The following is a 17,609-nucleotide window of genomic DNA, read 5'->3' as shown; positions in this document are numbered from 1 at the left end:
AGTCGAGGCTCTGCGGCCGGGACCGCGAGAAGGGACAGCTCCGGGCGCTGGACGTCCGGGCGGCGCCCTCCCGCGGGTCGCCCGCTCCTGCCCTCGGTCCTCGGGCTTCTCCGCTTTTCTTCCCTTCGCTTCGGTGGGGAGTCCCGGAATCCCCTGGAATCCGGCGCCTTCTTTGGCATCCCTTGTGCAGCGCTTTTGGAACTTGGTGAACTTGTTCCCTTGGTTCTGGGGGCGGAATCCAGGGGGGCGCCACCACTGAGGGACATCCCAGACCTTTCAATTTTTTTCTTTTTATTTTAAGAAGCCTGGCTAAAGTACCCGGGCTGGTCTCGAACTTGCGATCCTCCTGGAATTACAGGCGTGCGCCACCGCCCCCCGGGGCGGGGGACTCGTTCTTCATCTCACCTGCCTCGGTTTCCCTTCCTTGCGCCGTGTGGAGCCTGGAAGAGCTCATGATGGGAAGTTCACAGGTACCACCTGCCCGGCTCGGAGTTAGACTCTCTGAAGGTTAAGCACCGTTACTGTCTCAGGCGGAGGTCCAGGAATGAGTCTGAAGGTTTCTCCACTCTCCTCCTTTCACTCCGGGCACCGACACGCACGCGCGCGCACACACACACACACACACACACACACGTCACAAAAAATCAGCCCCATGTTTTGGACCCACCCCTGAAAATGACATCAAAAAAACAAAAAACTGCCTCTGTTTCCAGCCTCAGTTTCCCCATCTGGAAGTCGAGGGCTGGTGGGCTGGGAGGCTCTTGGGAGGAAGAGGGAGGAGGCCAGAGGGGTCCGAGCTCCATCGTGTGTGTTGAAAGGCGTATTTTAAAAATTGAATAAATTCCAAAGCTGGGTCAGAACATATTGTAGCACATTTAAAATGTAATGGGTTGATGTTATTTGAACAAACTCAAGCACACAAGGCAACTGATTTATGCTGCTGACAAGAGAATTAGAACACCTTTTTAAGAAATATGATTATTGAGGCTGGGGTTGTGGCTCAGCGATAGAGCGCACGTCTAGCACATGTGAGGCCCTGGGTTTGATCCTCAGCACCACATAAAAATAAATAAATAAAAATAAAGGTATTGTGTCCAACTACTTGTAAAAAATAAATATTTTTTAAAAATCTTTAAAACAAAAAAGAAAAGAAATACGATTTATTGCATAATAGTGTGGTCTGGCCGGGACACTGTGTTTAAATTTTCTGATGAGCATCTCTTTTTAATCCTTGAGGAGCTTTGGTGGGCGGGCCTCACTGGGTCGAAACTAGAAATCCTGGGGGGATTTGAGACCCCCCTCCAAAGGGTCATCCCACCTTGCAGGCCCTGAGCTTGCTCAGTTAGTCTGGGGTCTCATTTGCCAGGTCCCTTTTAATTGCATGGACTCTCTCGTTCCCCAAGTGAGATTCTTTGGGTCTTAAGAGGTACAGGAAGGTGTGAATTTGAACATGGACCTGCTTGGACAGTGGTTCCTGCCTGTCCGGTGGCCACCTGGACAACCCAAAGGGAAAGTCCAGGTGGAGAGAGAGTAGGTGGGCTTCTGCCATGTGCTGAGTGCCTACTGTGTGCTGGTTACTTTATAAATATTACCTTCAACGTAGCACAAGAGCCCTGCTGCAGAAGTCACCCTGATTTTATCCATGAAGAAACTGAGGCATCTGCAAAGCCACCTGCCCAAAGGCCCTATGCGAGTGAACCAGTGTGGATCGGCACCTCGACGACTGCCTAACAACCCGCCACCTGAGCTGCTTACTGTTCGCTCTGTTTCTCTGGAAGTCAACTGTTTATTTTAATGTATTTATTTAAAAGGAAATCCGGTATTGCCAAGGAAACCAGAGCTATCCATCAAAAATAGAAGAGAAACTCACAAATAGAGACATTATCCCAATAAAAGGGCATTGGTGAGACCCAGCCGCATCCTGTCGCCTGAGGTGTGCAATCTGTGAAAAAGGGACATCAACGAGGTGTAAAAGCCTCACAGAGGACTCTTCCTCCTGTTGTCAGAGCTATTGAAGGTCCCTGGGAGGGGAAGGTGCTCTGCTCGGTGACTCAGAGCCAGCCAGTGCTCCTGGCTCCGTGCCCCTGGGCCTCCTGCTGGTGGGGTGTGTCCTTCACAGGGAAACACCTGCCCACACACCTGGATGCCTCCCCAGGACCAGGTGAAGGAAGGAGCAGACCCATTGCCCCTCCCTGTTTCCGAGTGCTCTTGGGAGCCTCCCTGTTCCCCTTATTTTCTCTTTAAATATGTTCCTGTCTCTCCAGTGAGACTGGAGGCAGAGACCTCCGAACACCACCTTGGATCCCCGCTCCGGATGTTTCGATAACAATAAGCTTGAAACCTCCACATAGTGGGGGGGGGGAGATAAAAGTGTGTCGGATGGGGTTCTTGCCCCCAAACCTCAGCCCCTGTAGGAGCTGAGTGCGTCCCCATCCTAGTCAGAGCCGCATGGTGGACAGAGCCCATCCCCCTCCCCCTTGATCTTGAACCTGGCCATGTGACTCAGTTCCGCCACTCGGCCATGACACACACACACAAAGACGCGGAAGGCACTCGGGCGGTGGGCTGCCCTCTTGCACCATTGCCATTTCCATGAGCAGAATAGACAGCTGATAGCCACTGGTCCCCGGAAATGAAAGGCACAGACAGCAGAGCTCCACCGGCCTGTGGAAGGCCTGGCCTTGTGGGAAGCCCTGACCTGCAGAACCTCTGTCTGGGACACAGAATTGCTCCTGCCGAGCTACAGACAGGTGAGTGGGAAGCACGTGCTTCTTGCTGTGTGCCCCCAAGGTTTCATGGCTGTTTGTTACACAGCCATAGCTGACTGATAGAAGGGTCACCTTACTTGGAGACAGTGCATTTGAAGGTGTGGAGGGCCATGGAGAAGGCTGGGGCTGGGGGGGTTGGCTTAGGTTTGGGGAAAGAAGATAATTGAGGGTGCAGAGATCTCTGTGTGCTTCTGTCTAGCACCTGTCAGAGTTCTGCCACTTTGACCTAGCTGATCCTGTTCGCTTTTCTTACGTTTCTGTTCTCAGAAGAAATGATGGAGTCATCCAAGCCTGGGGGCAAGTCTGATCACCAGCCTGAAGACAGCCTAACAAATCTCCAAGTTGTAGCAGGATAAGTCCTGGGGAGACAGTGTGGGTTCTTGTCAAGAAGGGTGGGGAGGGGCTGGGCTGGGGCTCCGCAGTAGCACACTTGCCTGGCATGTGTGAGGCACTGGGTTCGATTCTCAGCATCACATAGAAAGACATAAATAAAATAAGTGTCTCTCAACAACTAAAAACATATTTAAAAAAGAAGGATGGAGAAGTAAAGAAAATATGATTAAAGTCTATAGGTCATCCTGGGCACGGATCAAATATGAATGCCACCCAACCTCATGTCCGTGGTCAGTGACTCCTGACGGGCACCAGGGGTCTACTGACTTCCATTCAAGGACCATTTCCTTTGCTAACAGTCTGGGGAGGGGCTGGTGTGGTGGCCTGCCTCCTGTACTCATGCCCTTGTGAAGTCTGCATTCCCTTGGGAAGGACCGAACAACTAGGAGCTGCACCTAACACCTTGCTTTAATGAGCAGACTGAAGTTATGAGATATCACCTTCGTAGTGATGCTCCACAGCAGGGTGACTGTGTGACTTTGGGGTCACTGCCCGACTCTCTGTAGCCTTGTAGGATTGCGTGTTTGCATGGAGCATCTGCCTTGTGAGAGAACCATGTGATACAGAGTCAAGGGTCACTCCAGCCAGCACCACCAGGAGCTGCAGCCTTCAGCCCGACAGCCTGCTCCACCACTGTGCCAACACCAGCGAGCCAGGTGAGCTCGAAGCAGGTCCTTCCCCGGCGGAGCCTTCGGATGAGACCCCAGCTCTGGCCAACACCTTGACCAGAGCCTGTGGGAAACCCGAGGCAAGGACCCTGCTAAGCCGTGCCTAGACTTCTGCCCACAGAAGCTGTGAGACAGTAAGTGTGAGCTGCTTTAAGCTGCTAAATCGTGGGGTCATTTGTGACGCAGCAGTAGATAGCTAACATGCAAACTTAGGATCAACCTGAGTGCCTTAAATGGGGGGGGCAGGTTCTAGCTGTAGCCTCGGGGCTGGGTTATCTGTGGTAGAAAGTGATCCCCACATCTGGTGGCTTACAAGTGCTGACACATCTTGCTCCTGGTGTATGTGGACTGTGGGCTGATGGGACCGTGTGCCTGTAGCCTCTTTATTCCAGGACACAGGCTGATGGAGCAGTCTCTATCTGGAGTGTTCCTGGCCTCAGGAAAGAGGGAGGCTGATGGTGACCAGGCACCCGTTAGTCAAAGCTTCTGCACGCTCACGTTTCAGGGGCAAAGCCAGCCATGAGACCAAGAACGAGACTCTCCCCTAGCCCTGTAATCCTGGCCCAGGGTCCACCTCCCAGGATCCAGCACCGTCTGGGGTGGGCCCACAACCTGGCGCTCCTGGGGGTAGGGTAAGGAACTCCCGAAGGCCTGGCAGCCCCTGGCTCTTGGTCCCTCTTCCAGACACACATGCAGCAGGACCCCCGATGAGGCTCCTGGGAGACCCAGGTGTGGAAGCTGCAGGAAGCCCAGCACTGGGCCAAACTCCCTTCCAGCCGCCCCAGCCAGCCGCCAAGCGCGGCTCAGCTGGCTGCCCATGGCCCCAGGAGAGACCCTGGGGCAGCCCCTGAGTCTCTGTCGCGTGGGAAAGGGAAATCTGTGCCCCCAGAGCAGGGCCTGAGGAAGGGGCTCTCCTGGGGCCACTTCCTCCACAGAGCGGGTTGGGACGGGACGGAGACCATGGTTTCCAGCCACACGAGAAACCCTGGCGACCCCGGCTCACACCTGGTCCCTGGCTTCCTTCCCTGAGTCGGGACGGAGCCGTAGTTTAGGGTCCGACTCTTCTGCCTCCTCTCATCACTGATAGAATGGCCACCCACAACCGCGGCCAGGAAAGCTCTGCAGACAGGAGAAGGCCCCCACACAGCCGGTCCCCACCTGCGGCTGCCCGGGCCTCCGCCAAGGATCCCGCTTTTCTCACTTTCTGTGTCCAGAAGCGCTTCCCGGGGCGGCTCCCCTGCCCCCACATGCACCCCGAGAACCCAGCACCCCAGAGCGCCCTGAGAACCCAGCACCCCAGAGCGCGAGGGCCTGGAGAAGAGTGCCCGACAGAGGCCCTCGGGTGGGGGAGGGGAAGGTGGCCCAGTGGCCCTGGGGTGGGACAGATTTGGAGGCTTGGTTTCAGCTATCAGTTGTCGCTTTTTCCATAAAGTCTAAAAATTCAGCCAAGAGAAGAGGGAGAAGAAGGAGGAGGGAGAGGAAGGATGATAACCGCGAAAACATCGTTCCCTTGACTCAGGACAGAAGCCGAAGTGAGTTCCCAGGCCCCTGGAGAAACCGCCTGGATTCTGTCGGGCTCCTCCTTGTCCTCTAAGGCCATCTGTGTAACAGAGTCACGGCACCTGAATAGGAGAGACACAGGGCAGGTCCAGGGAGCGTGTGGCCTTGGGGACCCTGAACTTCTGGCCTCTCACCGCTGGTTCCCGGTCTCATCGGGACCGAGGGCACCGCAGAGCCGAGCCCCAGGCGCTCCCCGTTGGAATGTTCCTGAAAGAGGGTCAGAAGGCAAACAGGAAGTGGGGGGTCCGCCCTCCTCCTCCAGCCTCACCACCACCCAAACATGGGGACCGCGGGTGGCTTACAGGAGGAGGGCCTCAGGTGTCCCCCAGCACGGCCGGGAGGGTGGAGGCCGCTTTTAGAGCAACGCAGCACTGAGAAACGCCGAATAGGAGGGGTGGGGGCGAGCGTCCCTGTGGTTGGTAATGTCCCCAGGGTGGGTCCCCGGTGCCCGGGATCTGGGCTCTATCATAAATACTCTACCTGCAGCCTATGAGGCCGTCCTTTGTACTTCTCTAAATATTTTTGATTTTTCATAACAAAATCCTCCCCTTCCTTCCTTTGTGCCAAACAATTGCTCAGGAAAATGATATTTTTCCGATCCCTCACTTAAGGTACACTGAGTGTGGGTCTCCTGCGAGCCATCCGCTGCGGCTCTGAGGCAGGGAACCAACTTGTCCCAACCCCTTAATCTCATGGAACTTACTAACGAACCCTGTTCTACTTGTTATCCTGCTTGACACAGGTAGGTGTTGTGTTTTTCTTTCCGAGATTCCTGGGTATCTGTGTGGGTGAGTTGTCTCTCAGGCTAAAAGGCCAGGGAAATAGCCCCTCAAACAAGCGACCTCTGGGCCAAGTGGGCAAATCCAGCCTCAGAACTCAGCCTGACTCGCGAGTCTGTACAAATCTTTGGGTCTGAGGAGGTAAGGACACTGCCCTTTCCCATGGGAGCCCACCCATGACCCCACAGTTCAAGATTCCAAGGTTAACAGAGAGGACCTAGAATTTCTTTTGCATTTGTTTATTTATTTCTGGTGGGGAGTGAACTCAGGGGCACTTAACCACTGAGCATGTCACATCCCCAGCCTTTTTTTTTTTTTTTTACTTTATTTAGAGACAGGTTCTCACCGAGTTGCTGAGTTGCTGAGGCTGGTTTCAACTTGTGATCCTCCTGCCTCAGCCTTCCCAGCCACGGGATTATAGGCATGAGCCACCGGAGCAGGCTGAGACCTAGAAATTCTTGACCATTCCTATGCTTCCAGGCAGAGGTATTTAAGCCACTCTGACCAAACTAGACTCCCTTTGACAGTCTGGAATTCCATCCCCAGGTGACATTAAAATCCTTCTGCACACAGCCATGTTTGTTTGCTCTTGCCCATTCCTCCCTGTTCGTTTTTCCCTGACAGATTGGTGTCCCAGAAGAGACAGGCTTGGCCTCCAGATTCTGGCTTCTGCCCCCAGCAGCCCACACAGAATAGGAATTCAGTCAAGGGACTTTTCTTCCTTAACACTTGCATTAGTCTTTTGTTGTTGTTGTTGTTACTGTCATGAAATACTTGAGGCCAGGTAACTTATGAAGAAAAGAGGTCTCAAAACCAGAAAGGAAGAAAGGCAGGAAGGGAGGGAGAAACAAGGTTTTTTCTTTAAGCTCCCAGGGCAGGGCATGGTGCCAGTATCAGCTCAGCTCTGGCAAAGGCCCCATGAAGCCAGAGTGTGGGAAGGAGCCTGGCTCAGTTCTTTTATAACAACCTTCTCATAGAAACTAACTGGGGTCCCATGAGCACTGACCTATCCCTTCCCAGGCAGCACCCCTATGGCCTTCCATTAGGCTCCCCCCAAAGGTTCCACCATCATCTAACATGGCCACACTGGGGACCAAGCTTCCAACACACCAGCTCCGGGGTGACAAGCCACATGAGACCACGGTGACCCTGTTGCCACTCTGCAGTGTATCTGTTAGGCTCTTCGTGTATACACCTCTCACTCCGTGCCTGTCTTCCCTAACAGAACCCAGCTTCCTGGCAGCAGAGGCTGGGTCTAGCAGCGTCTGACGCACAGTAGGTGATTTATCAGGGTTCCCCTCGTCTCCACAGTGCTTTATGAAATAGGGAAAGGTTCTCCCTCCAAGCCAGGGTTAGAGATGGCTCCCTCAGGACACGTGGCCTGTGCAAATAAAGAGAGAAGGCCACAACCCCAAGCCAGGCTCATGGCTTAGGGAGCAGTCCGTGGGCGGACGTCACCCCTGACCCTTGGCTGGGACCCCGGGTGCCATGCCCAAACTAGCAACCGGGCGCAGGGATATTGGAATCAATAAATAGTGGGTGATTGGTTGATTGGCTGATTGAACGGAGGCCCTGGGAGATGTGGGAGGTGCTCAACATGTCTGCCAATTCTTTGGCACTCGGTCCGTGGAGAGGTTCACAGGCGTCAGTCGGCGTCCGGTCAACCAACGGAGTAAGGAGGAGGTGACGTGTGGCTTCCAAGCCAGGTCACGAAGGACCCCGCAGCTCAGCTGAGGTCCCCGAGGGCCTGCTCCTGAGCACTGACTGGCACCGAGCAGAGACGAGCCAGCTCCTGCCTCGCGGGTTTAGGGCTGGTGGGTGGCGGCCATTGGGCCGGCCGTCCCTGCTCACTAAGGCAGCGCCCTCAGGTGAGGGTGCTGTGAATGGCGCAGTGGGACAGCAGCACACAGAACCGTCCCAGGGCGCCGGGACGGGCAGCCCCCTAATAGAATGAACTAAATAATCCCTCCACTCAACATGAATGCACTGGGTGACCACGTGCGAGGAAGGAAGGGGCACCTCGCGGTCTGGGGGCCTGCAGTGGGGGCACTGGCTCCCCCACGACATCAGGGAGGGCTTCCCTGAGGAGGCGGTGCTAGAGCTTGGGCCTGACGCCTGGCGGGAAAGTAGGAGTCAGCCTGGCAAAGGGGGGAGAAGAGGGACCGGAAGAGGGGCCCGGGTGACGGCCGTGGGTGGGAGCAGGGGGTAGGAGGTCTGAGGACGCCCGGCGGCTAGACGGGCCGAGCCGGGATGAGACTCGGACCAGGGTCAAGTGAAGAAAAGGGGGACCTCGTTCCGGGAGTGACGGGTATCACGGCAGGCTCCCTTTGCCAATCGTCAAGGTCTGATGGCTGCGTGGGGGGATCTGGGGTGGGCACAGTGGGCTGAGCCAGAGAAACAAGGAGTCAGGGAGGGTAGGGGTTGGAGTCCAAGATGGCGCTCGCATTTTAGGAGGATGCTAGAAGGAGGACCAAAGGGATTCGGAGGCCCTGGGGTGGGGGACGTCTAGAGAAAAGACCTACTTACAGGAGTCTGGAGAGCCCGGGGTCAGATGAAGTGGGCACCTGTCAGGGCCAGATGTGGAGGGCTGGTGTGGCCCCGGGCAGCTCTGCTGATGCAGATGTTTCTTAGAAGCAGAAGCTGAGCGGGGACTGGACCCTGGAGACCCGGGCCTCCATTCAGGCCATAAAGATGGTTTTCTGGGCGACTGTGGGCTGCATTTTGATAATGGACAGTCGGTCAGAAGAGCATCCGGGGGACAGGAGGTTCCCGGAACACCTGGTCATGTGCGGAGCCGCGTGAACGTCCTCGGCCTCTCTGGCTTCCAGAGGGAGGCTCCTGCCGCTATGATCAAAGGAGACATAATGGAGCTCACCCAAAAGGAAACGAAAACTACGGAGACGGAGGAGGAAGCAAATGTAGGCGCTTCTGCACCCGTAAATGAACCCGCTGTCACCTGGAGTCCACTCCCGAAGGCGCTCGTAGAGTAGGTCTGGGGTGCAGCCCAGAAATCTGCGTATCTAGAAAGCTCTGCTCCCTGGCAAAGTGGTTGTGAAGTGGGGGGACAGACACATGTCGAGAAACTCTGCTTTAGTCCTCTAGGAAAGTGTGACTGGGAACACATCAAGGTGGAACGTGCTGACCCCAGGCGGAACGGTGACCTGGCACCTGGTAGGGTCCCTTGGCCAATAGAGGACCACACAAGGCTCACAAGGGACCCCAGGGGGTATCATTAGCTGGTAAAGCTCCCTAGACCTCTGGTTGCATCTATCAGGTGCCAGAGAGGACCTTGGTAAGTCCTTGGGTGCAGAGGGGACGGAGCTGTCACTGAGACAGTACGAAGCTCACCTACCAGAGCAGCCAGGCCAAGTGTGCCAACTGGGTGTGCGTGGAGCACGGGGCTTGGAGAGGGAGGTAAGGGATGGCATCTGCAGCCCTGCGACAGCCCCTCCGCCTCCCGGGAGAGACCCTGGGCAGACAGCTCGGCCCAGCTGTGCTGAGTCCCGGGTCTGACAGACGGGTCCTCGGGGCCTGCCACCCTGGGGGCTGGGCTGTGCAGCTCTGTTCTGGAGCCGCTTGGTTCAATGCTCCTTGCAGTTTCCCCTCCTCCTTCGTCAACCCTTTTTGGGTTTCTGTGACCCCTCCCTCACCTCTGAAGAGCTTGAAGCCTCTCCCCAGGCACTGAGCAATGGGAAAGGAGGCCCTGGGTGTTGGGGCGGAGGATCGGCAGGACAAACTTCCTCTTGGTCATTGCTACTCAAAGTGTGGTCCACGGCCCAACAGCCTCGGCATCTCTGGAAACTCGTGAAAATGCAGATTCCCAGGCCCTGCCCAGACTTACTGAACCAGAATCTGCATTTTAACAAAATCACCAGGCGACCCACCTGCCACCACTGCACTCATTCCTCCGTTCAGCCATCGAGAGCCTCCAGCCCGGCTCCGGGTTAACGCTGGGGCGCCGTGATGGACGACGTGGTCCTTGTTCCATAGCAGGGGGCAGCCTGGTGAAGGAGCCAGGATAAATAAGTAAAAGAGCACACAGACGCACAATCACAAGTCATGGCGACCACTACTCAGGGGCAGGGGAAAGGACAAAGGTGTAAAAACATCATACGATGACCGGCAGACCAGGAGGGGGGTTCTTAGCAGACGGAATAGTTCAGGGTTTAGGGGAAGGAGGGGACTTGAGATACCCATGGACGGCCTCTCAGGAGATGTGATTTTAAGCTTGGGAGATAGGAGGTCCTTGAAGACAGAGAAGATTCTAGAAGAGGCATCAGCGCAGGCTGTAAGACCCCTGCTGAAGAAGTCAGCGCCAAGCTCTCCAGAGAGTGGCTCCATCTCTTCCAAAGGCACCAGGGTCCCCTCTCCTGGCCCCAGTCAGCCCAGCACAAAGGACGTCTGCAGAGGTCCCCGGGCCCACTCCTGGCTCCACGGTTCCCTGAGTCTGTCGACGTCAGTCCTACGACTGTGATCATCCCGAGAGCTGGAGAGTGAGACTGTGGGAAAGATCAAGGACCCAGAGGCTCTGCTTCGTGTTTCCCGAGATGGCTTCTGAGCGCCCTGCCTTCCAAGCTTCTTACTCTCATCCAGCTGCCCCGTCCTGCTGGTAAGGTGAGGAGCCCAGCTTCTGCGAAATGGTCACCTGGGGTGGGTTCCCTGTGGCTCTCCTCCCTGCTCACCACTCTGCCCCCGCCCGGAGCAGGAGGCCGTGGGCAGGAGGCCGTGGGCAGGGGGCCGTGGGCAGGGGGCCGTGGGCAGGAGCTGTGGGCAGGGGGCCGTGGGCAGGAGCTGCAGACAGGGAAGCTGGAGAGGTGAGAGAAGGGACCACGGTGTCCACAGCCAAGGCGCTCCCTGGGGAGGGCGAGAGGGCGCCTGGTAGAGATGAATTGGGCCCCCCCCACCTCGCTGAGTCCTCCTCTCTGGGGAAGTGACGGGCGGAGCCCAGGTGACTGTGACAGGTGAGTTGAAGAAACACGATGGGGAAGGGTCAGGCCCAGAGGAGGGGCCTGGTCCACTCAAGGTCATGTGGCAGCTCAGGGGCCAGCACAGGGTGAGAACCAAGCACTTTTCCTGATTCCCAACAGATTTCCCCTTATTCTGGTTGGTTTCGACTTTAAAAAAAAAACAACAACGAATTTTTAAATGTTGTGCAGAATAAAGTATGATCAGATCTAAGGAGGGGGTGGTTGGCACGTAGCGGGGCTACGCTGATAGCTGTCCAGTGAGGGAGAACCCTGACTGTCTCCTCTCCAGGGAGAGCCGCGGGGCTCTGTGCAGGGGCTGGTCCAGGGGCTGGTCAGGCAGCACCCTCCAGATAGGACTGAAACAATGGTTTCGCTTGGTCATATTTATTTCTGCAGCTTCCTCCCATTCAGACAAGCATTCTGGCTTTCTGTGCGGTGCTCGGAGTTTCACTTTAGGGCTGGACCGTGGCTCAGTGGTAGAATATGGGCTCAACACGCCCCTGGGTTCCACCCCAGCCTCCCTTCCCTCAAAAATGGGGGGAAATCCATTTTAATATAAATTTAAGTTAGAAACTCATGTTTTTTCCCCCTTCTTCCTTCCAATGAAGTGAAATTAAGGGTCAGCCATCTTTTTCTGTAAGGAGCCGGGGAGCAAGTACCTTTAGCCCTGCGGCTGCTCAGCTTGGACCACGGTGGCCTGTAAACGCGCGTGGGGCTGTGTTCCCATAATGCTTCCCTGCAAGAACAGTCTTGGGATCAAGGTCAGCCTGAAGGTCACACAGTTAAACAACCTCTGAAAGGATATCATAGGTCCGAGACACCAAGAGACACAGCCTGGAGGATCCCGTCCCGACCCTGCTCTAGGACAAACCTCGGGGACAGACAACGTGGACGGTGGACTTAGGCCTCTTGGGCACAGCCGCAGACCTCCTGGCACATCTGCTAATGCTGTCCCTTGCAGACAACGAAGAGTCCCCAAGGCAAAGGGTCCCCAAGGAAATTTGCTCAGGGGCTTTGATCCCCTCCTTCCTCTGTGTCCCTCGCCAACTGGCAGATGCCCCCAGGGCCTCAGCAAGTCCCCTTTGTGCCCCATCCGTCTGCCTGCTACACCACCACCCCAGGCTCCACAAGGACTGACTTCTCAGGGCGCCACTGGTTAATACGTGAATGTTCCCAGGTGGGGACCCCATTACTCCTTCTCCCGTCAGCTAGAGCCAGCGACATCTTCGCTGGAGCCGCCGCCCGCCAGCCTTCCAGTCAAGGGCCGGCCAGGGAGGGACCAAGGCTGTATTTTCTGGGAAAGTGGAACTTAGCTGGGTGAGCGGGGGAAATAGGAAGAGTCCTGGGCTGAGTCTGTCCTCACCTTCCCCCAGCTCCTCGCCCTGTGCTGATTAGTGAGCACCTACTAAGTGCTGAAGACCTCACGGGAAGCAGACGCTGTGATCTCCAGTTGACAGCTTAGGGAACTGAGGATCAGGTAATTAAGCAGGTGGCCAGAGCCAGACTCTAGGGTCTGAGGGCTCCTCCTCCTTAATGACCACCCCCAACTCGCTGCTCCGCCCTGGAGGCTCTCTCCTAGCCTCATCCACTGATCTCAGCCCCAGCCCTGGGCTCCCGGCTGTGCCTTTCCAGCCCCAGAGTGCGCCCCACCTCCACCACGAAGGGTGGGGACCCTGGGAGCCCAGCTCGGGTGCCCGCGCCCGCCCCTCCCTGGTCCTGGAGAGGTGCGGGGTCTCGACGTCTCCTGGGCTGGCGGCTCACCCGGGTCAGCGCTGATGGGCTGCAGACAGGGTGGGAGGCCAGGTCCCCCAGGAGGGCCTCCCGTCACGGGGGGCGGGGTGTCGCCGTTCCCAGGCTGGCACGCTCACCGCCCACGCCCAGCACTCGCCCGACCCGTCGGACCACACCACCCACATGCCAGCTGGGACCGTTCCGACGGGCAGCCGCAGGCCCCGGCTCGTCTGCGCCGTCCAGATGAGCTCCGCCCCTCCCGCTGCCAGGGCCCCAGGCCTGCAGAGGCAGCTCCCACCCCAGTGAGGGTCTCCCACGGAAGAGAGGCCAGGCCTTTCCGGGATGCTGGGGGAGAGGAGGGAGGGGCGCTTCACAGTGGGCTCCCTCCCTGCGCTGGTCACAGGGTTCTCAGCCCCGAAGCCCAGGTTCCTGACCGGCATCTGGGCTCCGAGAAGTTAGTTCTGCCCCAGGGAAGGGAGGCCGCCGTGCACCTCCTCTCCTGTCCCTGGGCCTCACCCCGACATCTGGAGACAGGACAGAGCTCCCTCTCTGCGGTGCCCCCCCCCCCAGGAGGACCATCTGCGGCTGGCGCACCCCGTCATCCCATTGGTCCATTCAGACTAATTTTTTTGTTTTTTTGTGTTTAGCACCAGCCAAGTGCCAGGGGCTCTGCTTGGCCCAGGGAGGCAGTGAGGCGGGACACCCCGAGAAGGGCTCTGTGGAGGCCTCTGTCACTCACAGGGAGATGGACAAAAAGAACCGTAGAAAATAAGTTGGCAAAATACCTAGAGGGGGCAATGCGTAGCTGCAAAGAAAGTGCAGCTGGAGGGTGAGGTAGACCCTGACCTGCCCAGGGCTCCACGGGCAGCAGGAAGGCTCTCCCTGACGGAAGCTGTGATGACAAGAAGGAGGCACCGTGAGAAGAGGGGTCTAGAGTTACATGCTCCACGTGGAAGAAACAGCAAGTGCAAATGTCCTGGGGTGAGAATAGGCTGGCCTGCTGAGGGGTGGAAGGTAGCTGGACTGTGGAGTGGTGGAGTGGTAGGGAGTGAGGTGAGCAGGCAAGGCAGGGGCAGGCGGAGCCCTCTGAGGCCCACAAGTGCCGCTGGGGCCCCCAGCCCTGAGCTATGGCGCCTGGCAGGCCATGGAGGGACCCACAGGCTGGCTGCCTTCCCCCTCACCCTGGTTTCCTGGGGCTGCAGATGGTTTGGAGGGACTGTCTCATCAGCCTAGGTGGGTCACATGCTCCTCTATGGCCAGGGCAAGGCCTGGCCCCTTGTTGGACCTCCCCCACATCCACATGGATGGCCAAGAAGAATGTGTGGCAGAGAAAGGGGACCAGATGTCCAGCCAGCTGTAGCCACAGCTGTGCGCGCCACATGGCTTGGTCTCCCTGGTCTGACCGTGACTCCAGTCCTGTCTCTGGGTCCGAGCCTCCCCTACCCCCCAACCTCTGTGACATGTCCCGGACTAGAGCCATAAATAGAATCATACACGGGACTATAGGAACGTGGTTTTTTTAGTTGGAGTTGGACACACACCTTTACTTCATTTATTTATTTCTATGTGCTGCTGAGGATGGAACCCAGGGCCTCGCGTGTGCTAGGCTCTACCGCTGAGCCCCAGCCCCAGCCCCAGGAACGTAATATTTTTTGACACCAGGGATGGAACACAGGGGTGCTCACCCACTGAGCACATACGCAGTCCCGCTTTAAAAACGTATTTTTATTTAGAGACTTGGTCTCACTAGGTTGCTGAGGCTGGCTTTGAACTTGTGATCCTCCTGCCTCAGCCTCCTGAGCCACTGGGGTTACAGGTGGGCACCACCACCCTGGCCAGGAATCTGCATTCTTAATAGAATCATAAAGAGAAATGCTCGGGACCATCTTGCCCCTTGGAGATGGAGATGAGACGGTGACACTTTGGGGATGGATGGGACACTGAGTCTGGGGTGTGAGAAGAGGGGGCCTAGACCTGGGGCTTTGGATTTTCCCCACCGCGGAGTCTGCTGCTTCCCTAAAGATTCAGCGGGAACCCCTTGTCCCTCTGCCCCTGTCCTCAGCCTTATTGCCCCCATGCCGGTGCACCCACAATGTCCCCAGATGGACTTCTCTTCCTGGTGTGACCCAGCTGAGCAGTTGGCGTTCGGCCCCTGTTTCTCAATAGACACACAGTACAGGCAGCCAGCTGGGCTCGGTCTTACGGGCTGTGGGACCTTGCCGGGCCTTGACCTCTCTGTGCCTTCATTTCTCATCTGTACAATGAGAGCACTCCTAGTGCTCAGCGCGGGGTCATTGTAGACGTGACTTCCCATAGAGAGAGCACTTAGGATCGTGCTGGAGTATGCCATTCGGCCTGGGGATGGGTCATTTCCAGGCCCTCCAGCGTCTGGCATGCACTTCAGGCTTTGAAGTGCTCTGTGGGTTTCTTCTGTCCATCTTCCAACACTTCCTGAGCATTGGCCAGGCCCGGGCACTCAGGGCGAACCTGGAGAGGCGCTCCTGGGGGCCCTACAGGGCGTGCAGCTCAGGGTCGGGGTCAGGGTCAGGGCCAGCTCACCTGCAGGGCTGTTTTATTCCTAGAAAGAAAGAAAACTCCTGACCGTCAGGTTCCCTGGACAGACAGCTCGAGCCCAAGCTGCCTGGCCTGGACTTCCCCCAGGAGGCCAGGAGCGACCGGCCCTCAGCCCTGCCGAGCCCTGTCCTCTGGCCCCCTTCCCACCTCCAGGGAGTGGCCAAGGCAGAAATCCGGCCCTGCCTGCCCCAGGGCTGCCCACCGCACTACAATCTGCTCCAAGGGGAAGCCTTTTGTTTGGAAGGAAATGGTGCAGAATGAGCGGTGGCCACAGTGGCCCAGTGTGAACAGGGCTGGGGCCTGGCTTCCAGGGTCAAGCTGAGAGCCAGAGGCTGAGATCCCTGAGGAGTTAGGAGGCCCCCAGGCTGTGGCTGGAGGATTCGAGGATTGATTAGGCCGCTCTGCCTGGCCCCGGGAGCTTCCCAGAGTTTCTGGTTGGTGGCAGTTTGGGGACACCTTGGAGACACCCAGGGGCATGATCGTCTGCAACCCCAGCCCTTGGAAGTGGGCCCGTAATCCACCTCTTGTCCGAGAGCCAGAAACAGGCACTTACAGGCTCAAAGGCTGTAACCCAGGCCTCTGGACCCTTTGGGACTCCCGGGGAAGGGCCACGGAAGGTCTTGGGGCTGACCCAGAACGTTCCACCCTCCCTCTCCCTCTTCTTATCCCATCCCACCCTGTGACAGGAAGCAGGGAATCGGAATCCACCTGGGATCTTTTGAGAGCTGCAGTGACCAGGACTCCACCTCTGGCAATTTAGTGGGGCCCTGGAGAGGGGCCCTGGTCCAAGTCCTTAGGGGGAAACCTCCCCAGGGATCCTCAGGTGCAGCCAGGGCTGAGCCCTGCTGCCTCACGGAGGCTCCAGCCTGGGTTTTGCTCCTGCGGTGGCCCTGTCACCTGGGGAGACGGTGATAAACCCGTCTGGGCCCTGCCCTGGACCGTGAAGCCTGGGCCACTGAGGTGGGGCCTGGGCTCGGTATTTTTTAAAAGCTGCCCATGGTGATTCTCAAGGGCGTTCAAGGTTGAGCAGCTCTCAAAGTGCCATCTCCCAGGTGTACAAGTAGGGAAACTGAGGCCCAGGGAAAGGCGGTGGCTTGTCCAGGTCCTGTGGCCAGCTAGTGGGCAAAGCAGAGCCCAAAGCCAAGACCCAGAACCCCAAGCAGGCTCAGCTCTGGAAAGGAGGCGTCGATGAAGTCACCGTGCACGTCTGGGGGACAGCGGCCTACGGCGGCCGGCAGGATGGTAAGAACGACCTGCGACTCACCTGTGCCATCCCCCCCCAGCAGGGTGGGACCTGAGGCCTGTCACTCCAGCGGTTGGCGCCTCCCCCGGCAAAAATAATTGGACAGTGGACGGTGAGTTCACTAAAAGCGGGTGGATCTAACCGCGCCTCCCGCCCCCTTAGAAGTGGGGGAGTGAATGGGCCAGAGCCCGGGGTGCTCGGAGGGGAGGCCATTTGGGAGCCGAGGGTCACAGGACATAGCTTGGCAGTCAGGAGGCAGGACCTCAAGAGATGGGTTGTAGGGCAAGGTTGATGACCGCATGGAGCAGCCCTGACCGCGCCGAGGGCGGTGGGGAGCGCAGGGCGGTGGGGAGCCTCCTGACCACAGAAACGAACCCCCGAGGCTGATTAGCTGGACTCCACCGCCTGCCCCTCAGGGGAACGGGGTAAACACACACGGTTTATATGGCAATTTTAAAAAATAAAGACTTGTTTTTAGAGCAGAGGGTCTTTGCTGGCTGGAGGCAGAAGGAGAAGTCGGGGACCACTCACACTGGAGTCCCTGCGATTTGAGAGACAGGCAGGAGCCAGGGGTTCAAGGCCAGCCTGGGCAACATAGTAGGACCCCGTTGCAAAAGAGAGGGGCAGAGAGAGCACACTGAGCGGGACCCTCCCTGGTGACTTTGAAGGCGGAAGGAGCCACTGGAGAAGACACTCAGGAGAATTCCAGGAACAGAGGCGCCCCGACAGCCAGCCAGGAAATGGGGTCCTCGGACCAACGGGGACAGGTAACAGGGCTCTGCCGACAATCTGAATTTGGGAACAGGTTCTCCCCTGAGCCCCGGGGTAAGAGGCCAGCCCAGTGACATCGTGATGAGCCTTGTGAGACCAGGCAGAGATCTGAGGTCACCCCTGCCTGGACTTCTGGCCTGCGGGGCTGGGAGCTG

At 57.4% G+C, this 17,609-nt stretch overlaps 1 protein-coding gene and 1 long non-coding RNA gene across 2 annotated transcripts in view; one reads left to right on the top strand and one right to left on the bottom strand.

The window, feature by feature from the left end:
• Positions 1-425, bottom strand: part of Emp2 (epithelial membrane protein 2) — a 31,272-nt gene extending 30,847 nt beyond the window's left edge. Inside the window, exon 1 of the mRNA XM_015490725.2 lies at positions 406-425. The gene's annotated coding sequence lies outside the window, so the exon portion shown is untranslated. The remainder of the gene's footprint in view (positions 1-405) is intronic.
• On the top strand, positions 9-6,501 carry LOC125612297. The gene is made up of 3 exons (XR_007342593.1): positions 9-470; positions 1,604-2,750; positions 3,036-6,501. It is a non-coding gene; the product is annotated as an uncharacterized LOC125612297 (long non-coding RNA).
• Positions 6,502-17,609: the final 11,108 nt, after the last annotated feature.

This window comes from Marmota marmota, unplaced genomic scaffold, assembly GCF_001458135.2.
Source record: "Marmota marmota marmota unplaced genomic scaffold, marMar, whole genome shotgun sequence".
Lineage (NCBI taxonomy): Eukaryota > Metazoa > Chordata > Mammalia > Rodentia > Sciuridae > Marmota > Marmota marmota.
The sequence above is the reverse complement of the archived record's forward strand: the minus strand, read 5'-3'. Positions and strand labels throughout refer to the sequence as shown.